Here is a 9,084-nt window from a genome sequence, read left to right as displayed (position 1 = left end):
CGCTCGCTCGCTCGCTCGCTTTTATGCACGGCAGTGTTAGCTAGCTGTAGCTTATGCTTTCAGCAGTAGCGTGTATTCATGGATGCCAAGGGAAGCCAGGCTTCCCCCCCAAAATAAAAAAACACATACAAATGAATCATCTTTGGTCTCTCTGTGTTTCATAATGTTCCTTCAATTCGCAAAAGACTGAATGTATCTCACAGGAGAAAGCATCAGAGCGAGCAAAACAGCGGCCCGCTGTCTCTCTATGTGTAGGCCGTCTATCTGATACTGTCTGGTCCAAACAAGTATGACATTGTTGCCACCCGTAGCATTGAATGAAGGGAAACCAGTTAGCATTTGGCCGCCATTGACAAAAAACGTATACAAAATTTGCCAATCAGCGTTGAGCTAAACTGAGCAAGCTCAACTGTGAATGGTCCTGGCAGGGGAAAAAAAGCTTGGATTTGGCGTCTCTCCTATCAAATCACTTTGACAGCATACATCATTAACAGAAACAGCTTTAATTTTTGCATCTCGTTGTGTTGTTGCCCTCTGATGGCTAGCTAGCTAAAACTGTCTGTTTCCTAAATAATCCATGGATGGAGATGATGATTTGGACTTGGTTTTACTTAATTCTCTGTACTGGTCAATGATTATAATGGAGATTCTGATCCAACCATTAATTCATACATTGTTGTGCCCCTGGCCTGAGAGGATGGAAGTTCAATATGTGCGATAGCTAGATGTAGAAGGCTAATGTTAACTAGCTAACGTTGCACATGAATGGAAGTTAGGCTAGCGAGCAAGCATTTTAGCTAGGTAGCCTAGGACAACTAAAAATAAAAGTGTGTACTGTATGACAGAATGAAAGAGAGGATGGCATTGGCAATTCTCTACACTTTGGATGAGTCAACAATGTTTTTCTACTTGCGTGCATGCACACACATACGTGCGCGCAACAGAGAAATCAGAACCATGGACAGCCACATCATATTTAGCTTATGTTGATTGGACAAATTGTTTTTGGTATCTTTTAGTTGTCACTGAATTAGACTAAGCATAGGTGATTTGATGATGTTGAAATGGTGCTGGAATAGTGGAGGCAGCTGCTGATTTCTTTGCGACTTGTGGTAACTCTCTGTGGTTCTAAATCAATAGTGGTTTAGTGGTCCGAAAATGTCGGAAAGATTAACTTGCTTAACCTTGCTGTAGGTCATGTAACTGTCTTACACACAAAGTGTCAGTTCATGCTGCAAGAGCTCTGATAGGTTGGAGGACATCCTCCGGAAGTTGTTATAATTACTGCGGCAGGTTGCCTAGTGGTTAGAGCGTTGGACTGGAAACCGTAAAGGTTACAAGATTGAATCCCTGAGCTGACAAGGTAAAAATCTCTCATTCTGCCCCTGAACAAGGCAGTTAACCCACTGTTCCTAGGCTGTCATTGAAAATAAGAATTTGTTCTTAACTGACTTGCCTAGTTAAATAATGGTAAAAAATAAAACTGTGTAAGTCTATGGAAGGGGGTGAGAACCATGAGCCTCCTAGGTTTTGTATTGAAGTCAATGTACCTAGAGGAGGAAGAAACTAGCTGTCCTCAGGCTGCACCATGGTGCTACCATACAGAGTGCTGTTGAGGCTACTGTAGACCTTCATTGCAAACAGTGTGTTTTAATCAATTATTTGGTGATGTGAATATATTGATTATAGTTTTGTCTAAAAAGGATAACTTTTTAAATTATTCACTATTTTTATGAAATTCACTGAAGAGGATGGTCCTCCCCTTGCTCTTCTGAGGAGCCTCCACTGTGCTCAGCCACGAGGTCTGGATAATGCTTTGCCCAGCATTTTTTATTTCCTTCATTACCGTTCTTTTAATTAGGCCTATCTGTTGTATTTATTTAGGCTACCCCACCACTAATGCGCAGAGACGTTGACATGAGTCGACCAAGAAATACTGTATTTAGATTGTGTGTGTGATTGACATAATGCATAACATAGTCAGAGTCTCTGTAACCCACATGATTCACATTATTTAGTCTCCAGACATACACTCAAGGTGTCGACTGAATATTTGGAAAGATTTTACATTTCTCTTGTTCACTGATGATAGTAATCGGCATCAGCTAATCGCTGAAGGTCGTAGTACAAGGACTGAGGACACACAGGAACACGTACACACATAGTGATGTATTACATCATATATCTCAAGGTATATAAGCTGTGTTCTTCCAATGGAAGTTGAACAATTTTTCTGCACTGAAGCTGGTTTTTGTTTCCTTGTTGCGATCTATATTTGCAACTTGTATTTTACTCTTATTTTGACAGACAGTGGTTGTTTCTGGATCAGTCCACTGACTAGTCTAGACAATATGTTGCTGACCATTTAATTGCACAGGGTTGGTAGGGATTCATTTTGATTACAGGAGGCAGTTTCTAGCATTCCATTATACTCAGGTATAAATCTGTATTAGATACACCTCAATAACCAGAGCCTCTACTGCAGTGGCAGAGTACTTACACTGGAACAGCAGCCTAGATAGGGAGAAGAAAGCAGTGATACAATAGGATCTTTAAGCATACTGTATCACTACTTAAGCTAAATCTAAGTCCTTACACGCCTGGGATGTTCTGAATTCCCTCTGGGGAATCAATAAAGTAAATTCAATCGTACAGAGAGAAGACTCACTCAAAATGGCTGTCCCTGGTGATAGAGCCTCGAGGTCCCATCCCCACGTTATAGGAAGATGCCATCCTGTTCTCATAAACCACATAGCCACTTTCTTCCTGCAGGGGAGAGTCCACAGTTAATACTGAGCCAGTGTATAACATTTATATTATCTCTACTCACCTTTAGAGTGGTGCCACAGGCAGTGACAGGGAACTGGTATATGGCAAAGGCTAAAGTGATGCCAACAGGACTGCAGGGGCTGTCATTTACCCCCAACAGACTGATGGAATCGATGTCTATTTTAGGCGAAGTGGCATCCCTGGCCACCACCACCACAAACTGAGCATCCCTGGTACACTGCACAAAGAGAGGAAAAAGTGAATGTTTTTGAGCATTACAATATTATCCGAGCATTACAAGACAGAAACAATATCAGACACTCACCTGCCTTTCCATAGTAACACTGCTGTCCATTGAAGCAGCAGTCGATAGTCTGACATTGAGATGGAGCAATGTCTGGGGTTCCACATTGCACTGTATCCTGAACCTGTACTTGACATCTCTGATCTGGAGTTTTGGTTACTGCTGGCCACTGGGGTTCTGACCTCTGGGGAGTCTGCAGCTGTGGGCACTGGGGCTCTGGCCTCTGGGGAGTCTGTAGCTGTGGCCCCTGGATCACTGGCCTCTGAGGAGTCTGCTGCTGTGGGCACTGGGGCTCTGGCCTCTTTGGAGTCTGCTTTTGGGGCTCTCATCTCTGGGGAGTCTACAGCTGTGGCCACTGGGGCTCTGGCCTCTGGGGAGTCTGCAGCTGTGGCCACTGGGGCTCTGGCCTCTGGGGAGTCTGTTTTTGGGGCTCTCATCTCTGGGGAGTCTGCAGCTGTGGCCACTGGGGCTCTGGCCTCTGGGGAGTCTGCAGCTGTGGCCACTGGGGCTCTGGCCTCTTGGGAGTCTGCTTTTGGGGCTCTCATCTCTGGGGAGTCTGCAGCTGTGGCCACTGGGGCTCTGGCCTCTGGGGAGTCTGCAGCTGTGGCCACTGGGGCTCTTGCCTCTGGGGAGTCTGCAGCTGTGGCCACTGGGGCTCTTGCCTCTGGGGAGTCTGCAGCTGTGGCCACTGGGGCTCTTGCCTCTGGGGAGTCTGCAGCTGTGGCCACTGGGGCTCTTGCCTCTGGGGAGTCTGCAGCTGTGTCCACTGGGGCTCTTGCCTCTGGGGAGTCTGCAGCTGTGTCCACTGGGGCTCTTGCCTCTGGGGAGTCTGCAGCTGTGTCCACTGGGGCTCTTGCCTCTGGGGAGTCTGCAGTTGTTGCCACTGGGGCTGCCGAGGCGTGGAGTCTGTATTTTGGGGTTGGGGGTTGTTGTATGAAGGAAACCTCAAGTTACGCTGTGCATCAGAACAACATGCAAACACTACCAACAACACAAACCCAAAGGAACACCACCTCACTGCCATACCTGCTCAATAAGATATAAGCTATCTTCAATAATACAGGTATCTGCAATATTGCCTATACAACCTATACTATCTAATACAGATTTATACCTGAGTATAATGGAATGCTAGAAACTGCCTCCTGTAATCAAAATGAATCCCTACCAACCCTGTGCAATTAAATGGTCAGCAACATATTGTCTAGACTAGTCAGTGGACTGATCCAGAAACAACCACTGTCTGTCAAAATAAGAGTAAAATACAAGTTGCAAATATGAAATAATGTACTCCGTACTTCCATACCCGTTACAGCGGAGGTAGTGAAAAGCACTGGCACTCATTTTTCAACAAACCTTTAATTGGCGATACTTTCTTTGTTCTTGATTCGTAAGAAACTTGTCTCTAATAAACACCCATGTCCAGTTTTTTTTATTTTACCTTTATTTAACTAGGCAAGTCAGTTAGGAACAATGAGGGCCTAGGAGCAGTCGGTTAACTGCCTTGTTCAGGGGCAGAACAACATATTTTTACCTTGTCAGCTCAGGGATTCAAACTAGCAACCTAGTTGCAGGTGATACTCCAAAAATCTGAGAATATTCAGAACGATATTAAATCCACCTTTTGCACCAAGTGAGGATCCCTTGCCATTTTATCTGCCAGACATCTTGCATTTCCCAACATCTTTGCAGGAACTAGTCGTTTCTATGCGACGTGGCCGTATCACACAGTGCAACCAAAACAAAGATCTATACACGTGCAAGAGGCATTTCTCACTCGATACAAGTATTTTTCTGAATATTCTCTGGTTTATGGAGTTCTACCTGCAACTAGCCACAGAAGTTAAAGAAGAAAGTATTGCAAAGTAAAGGTTAGTTGAAAATATCCTGATTACGGCTAAACAGCAGCTTATGCACAATTTCAGACATCAACTTTAGCTCTGCCACTAAGATTCATGTTTACATGACTATAATACAACATGGGCTCCTGATTTTGCTACGTATTTATTGTTTCTAATAAACAGTTGTACCACAAAGTTGGCAATTCATAAAAAATATATATTTACTTATTCGTGCATATTAAGGCCTACTCTCTTGACATAAAAATGTGGATATAGGATCTGTAAATCTGGTCAAGTTTGTTATGTGAAGGCATTGTCTGTTTTTTGGGACACCTTGATAGCAGTGGTCAAGGTTGTGTAGAACTATCATTCTAGGACAAAATACAGAACAGTTTTAGTAGTTTTACTATATCGGGTTTGTAGGTCAACACTAAATTGCCTCAATTAGCCATACTATTATCCAACTGGAGCATATTGACAAAAATAATAATCACATCAAATGTTATTGGTCACATACACATATTTAGCAGATGTTATTGCCAGTGTAATGAAACACTTGTGCTCCTAGCTCCAACAGTGCAGTAGTATCTAACATTTCACAACAATACACTCAAATCTAAAAGTAAAGGAATGGAATTAAGAAATATATAAATATTAGGATGAGCAATGTCTGAGTGGCATTGACTAAAATACAGTAGAATAGAACACAGTATATACATATGAAAAGAAATTGAACAGTATGTAACATTATTAAAGTGACTAGTGATCAGTTATTAAAGTGACCAGTGATTCCATGTCTACAGTATCTATATAGGGTTGCAGCCTCTAAGGTGCAGGGTTGAGTAACCGGCTGGTAGCCGGCTAGTGATGGCTATTTAACAGTCTGATGGCCTTGAGATAGAAGCTGTTTTTGTCTCTCGGTCTCAGCTTTGATGCACCTGTACTGACCTCGCCTTCTGGATGATAGCGGGGTGAACAGGCAGTGGCTCGGGTGGTTGTTGTCCTTGATGATCGTTTTGGCCTTCCTGTGACATCGGGTGTTGTAGGTGTCCTGGAGGGCAGGCAGTGTGCCCCGATGATACATTGGGCAGACCGCACCACCCTCTGGAGAGCCCTGCGGTTGCGGGCGGTGCAGTTGCCGTACCAGGCGGTGATACAGCCCGACAAGATGCTTTCAATTATTTCTGGGGGTCTAAGGGGCCAAGCCAAATTTCTTTAGCCTCTTGAGGTTGAAGAGGCGCTGTTGTGCCTTCTTTACCACACTGTCTGTGTGGGTGGACCATTGCAGATTGTCAGTGACGTGTACGCCAAGGTACTTGAAGCTTTTCACCTTCTCCACTGCGGCCCGTTGATGTGGATGGGGGCGTGCTCCCTATGTGTGTCCTGAAGTCCATGATCAGATCCTTCGTTTTGTTGACGTTGAGGGAGAGGTTATTTTTCACACACCTCCTCCCTGTAGGCTGTCTCGTAATTGTTGGTAATCAGGCCTACTACTGTTGTCATCTGCGTAGCCATGCAGTCATTGGTGAACAGGGAGTACAGGAGGGGTCTGAGCACACACCCTTGTGGGGCCCCTGTGTTGAGGATCAGCGTAGTGGAGGTGTTGTTTCCTACCTTCACCACCTGGGGGACGCCCGTCAGGAAGTCCAGGACCCAATTGCACAGGGCGGGGTTCAGACCAAGGCCCTCGAGCTTTATGATGAGCTTGGAGGGTACTATGGTGTTGAAGGCTGAGCTATAGTCAATGAACAGCATTCTTACATGGGTATTCCTCTTGTCCAGATGGGATAGGAGTGCGGTTCGATGGCGATTGCTTCCTCTGTGGATCTATTGGGGCGGTATGTTAAAATTGAAGTGGGTCAAGGGTGTCAGGTAAGGTGGAGGTGATACTAGCCTATCAAAGCACTTCATAATGGCAGAAGTGAGTGCTACAGGGCGATAGTCATTTAGCTCAGTTACCTTTGCTTTCTTGGGTACAGGAACAATGGTGGATATCTTGAAGCAAGTGGGGACAGCAGACTGGGATAGGAAGAGACTGAATATGTCCGTAAAGAGTCCACTGAAAAGAATGACAATCAGAAACAATACCACTGTGTACTCTTTTACTTCCATTTCAAAATGGCCTCTATTGGAAAAGAAGAATCTCTCTGCAGCGTCCTCTTTCCTCAAGCATCAAAGGATTTTCTTGACAACAGCAGAAGCATGTTTTTTTAGTAGTGGAGAATGTGAGAGGGCCAGCCTATCGGTATCACTAGACTGAGACAGCTGGGGTGGTAGGCCGAGATGGACAGACGGGGGCTTCAGGCTAATAGTGTGTGTGTGTGTGTGTGTGTGTGTGTGTGTGTGTGTGTGTGTGTGTGTGTGTGTGTGTGTGTGTGTGTGTGTGTGTGTGTGTGTGTGTGTGTGTGGTCCTCTCCCTCGCCTCCCTCTGGCCTCACGCTCACATTATCTTCTCAAGCACAGACAAGCCTCTAGCACATCCAAGCATGGCAGCATGAACTGAATTGTCTTTGTCTGGCCAAAGGACCTTCCCTCTAGGCCTCCACTGTGGTTTGCACACTACAGACACCCAAAACAAAATGTGAAGTGCAACAACATGCCATCCCGTGTGGCTCAGTTGGTAGAGCATGGTATTTGCAACGCCAGGGTTGTGGGTTCGATTCCCATGGGAGACCAGTACGGGGGGAAAAAAATGTATGAAATGTATGCATTCACTACTGTAAGTCGCTCTGGATAAGTGCGTCTAATAAATGACTAAAATGTAAATGTTAATCCCTGACACTTGGAAGATGAAAATACGATGACATAGGTAGAGGTAAGGTGAGTGAACAAACCGCCCTCTGTTTTATTGGCGAATATACAATCACTGGAGAACAAACTAGATGAGCTCTGTTCAAGACTATCCTATCAACGGCACCTCAAGAACTGTAATACCCTATGCTTCACGAAGTCGTGGCTGAACGAGGACATGTTTAATATAAATCTAGCTGTTTTTTCTATGCATCGGCAGGACAGAACGGCAGCGTCTCGTAAACTCAAGGGTGGGGGTGTGTGTCTCTTTGTTAACAACAGCTGGTACGCAATCTCTAATACAGGTATTAAGGAAGCCTCGAGGTTCTACTCGCCTGAGTAAGAATACCTCATGATAAGCTGTAGACCATACTATTTACAGTACCACCACAAACCTATGCTGGCACTAAGACCGTATTCAACGAGCTATATAGGGCCTTAAGCCAACAAAAAAATGCTTATCCAGAGGCAGCGCTCCTTGTGGCTGGTGATATTAATGCAGGATAACTGAAATCCGTTTTACCTAATTTCTACCAACATGTCACCTGTGCAACCAACCTGGTCTCAGAGCATTTCATATTATTCTGTATGTAAATCCGAGACACTCCATTTAGTATATGTTAAGTTTCGTATGGTATGTATTCAATTGTGGATGTCCATCATCCATTTTGTATGATATACAAATTGTAATTCGTAACATCTGTTTCAAATTTGCAAAGGTACAATATATTAAGAATTTGCAAAAATTATGATATGTTACAAATTCTAATTTGTTGTGGCTAACATTAGCTAGGTAGCTAGTTGGTGAATGCTAACTTTAGCTAGCTGGCTAATGATAGGGATTAGGGTTAGGGGTTAGACTTAAGGTTAGGGTTAAATTTAGGAGTTAGGTTAAAGGATTAGGGGTAGGGTTAGCTAAAAGGGTTACGGTTAGGGTTAGCTAACATGCTAAGTAGTTGCAAAGTAGCTAAAAAGTAGTAAGTAGTTGAATAGTTGCTAATTAGCTAAAGTTGTCCGTGATGAGATTCGAACACACAAACTTTGGGTTGCTAGACGTTTGCGTTGTACGCTCACCCATCCACCCCGACCAACCATCCTACTTTTGTATTTGCCTTAAGTAACCTTGTGTCTTATGTAACCATACCAAATGTTATATTTCATACTAATTTAAGTGTCCCGGACATACATTTACTATGTTATATATAGTCTGAGACCAGGCTGGTGCAACTAGATGAAAAAAATGAACTCTAGATCATCTTGACTCCACTCACAGAGATGCATACAAAGCTCTCCCTCGCCCTCCATTTGGCAAATCTGACCATAACTCTATCCTCCTGATTCCTACAAGCAAAAACTCAAACAGGAAGTACCAGTGACAAG

This window comes from Salmo salar, chromosome 03, assembly GCF_965601325.2.
Source record: "Salmo salar chromosome 03, fSalSal1, whole genome shotgun sequence".
In the NCBI taxonomy this organism is placed as follows: Eukaryota; Metazoa; Chordata; class Actinopteri; order Salmoniformes; family Salmonidae; genus Salmo; species Salmo salar.
Note: the sequence above shows the minus strand (reverse complement) of the source record.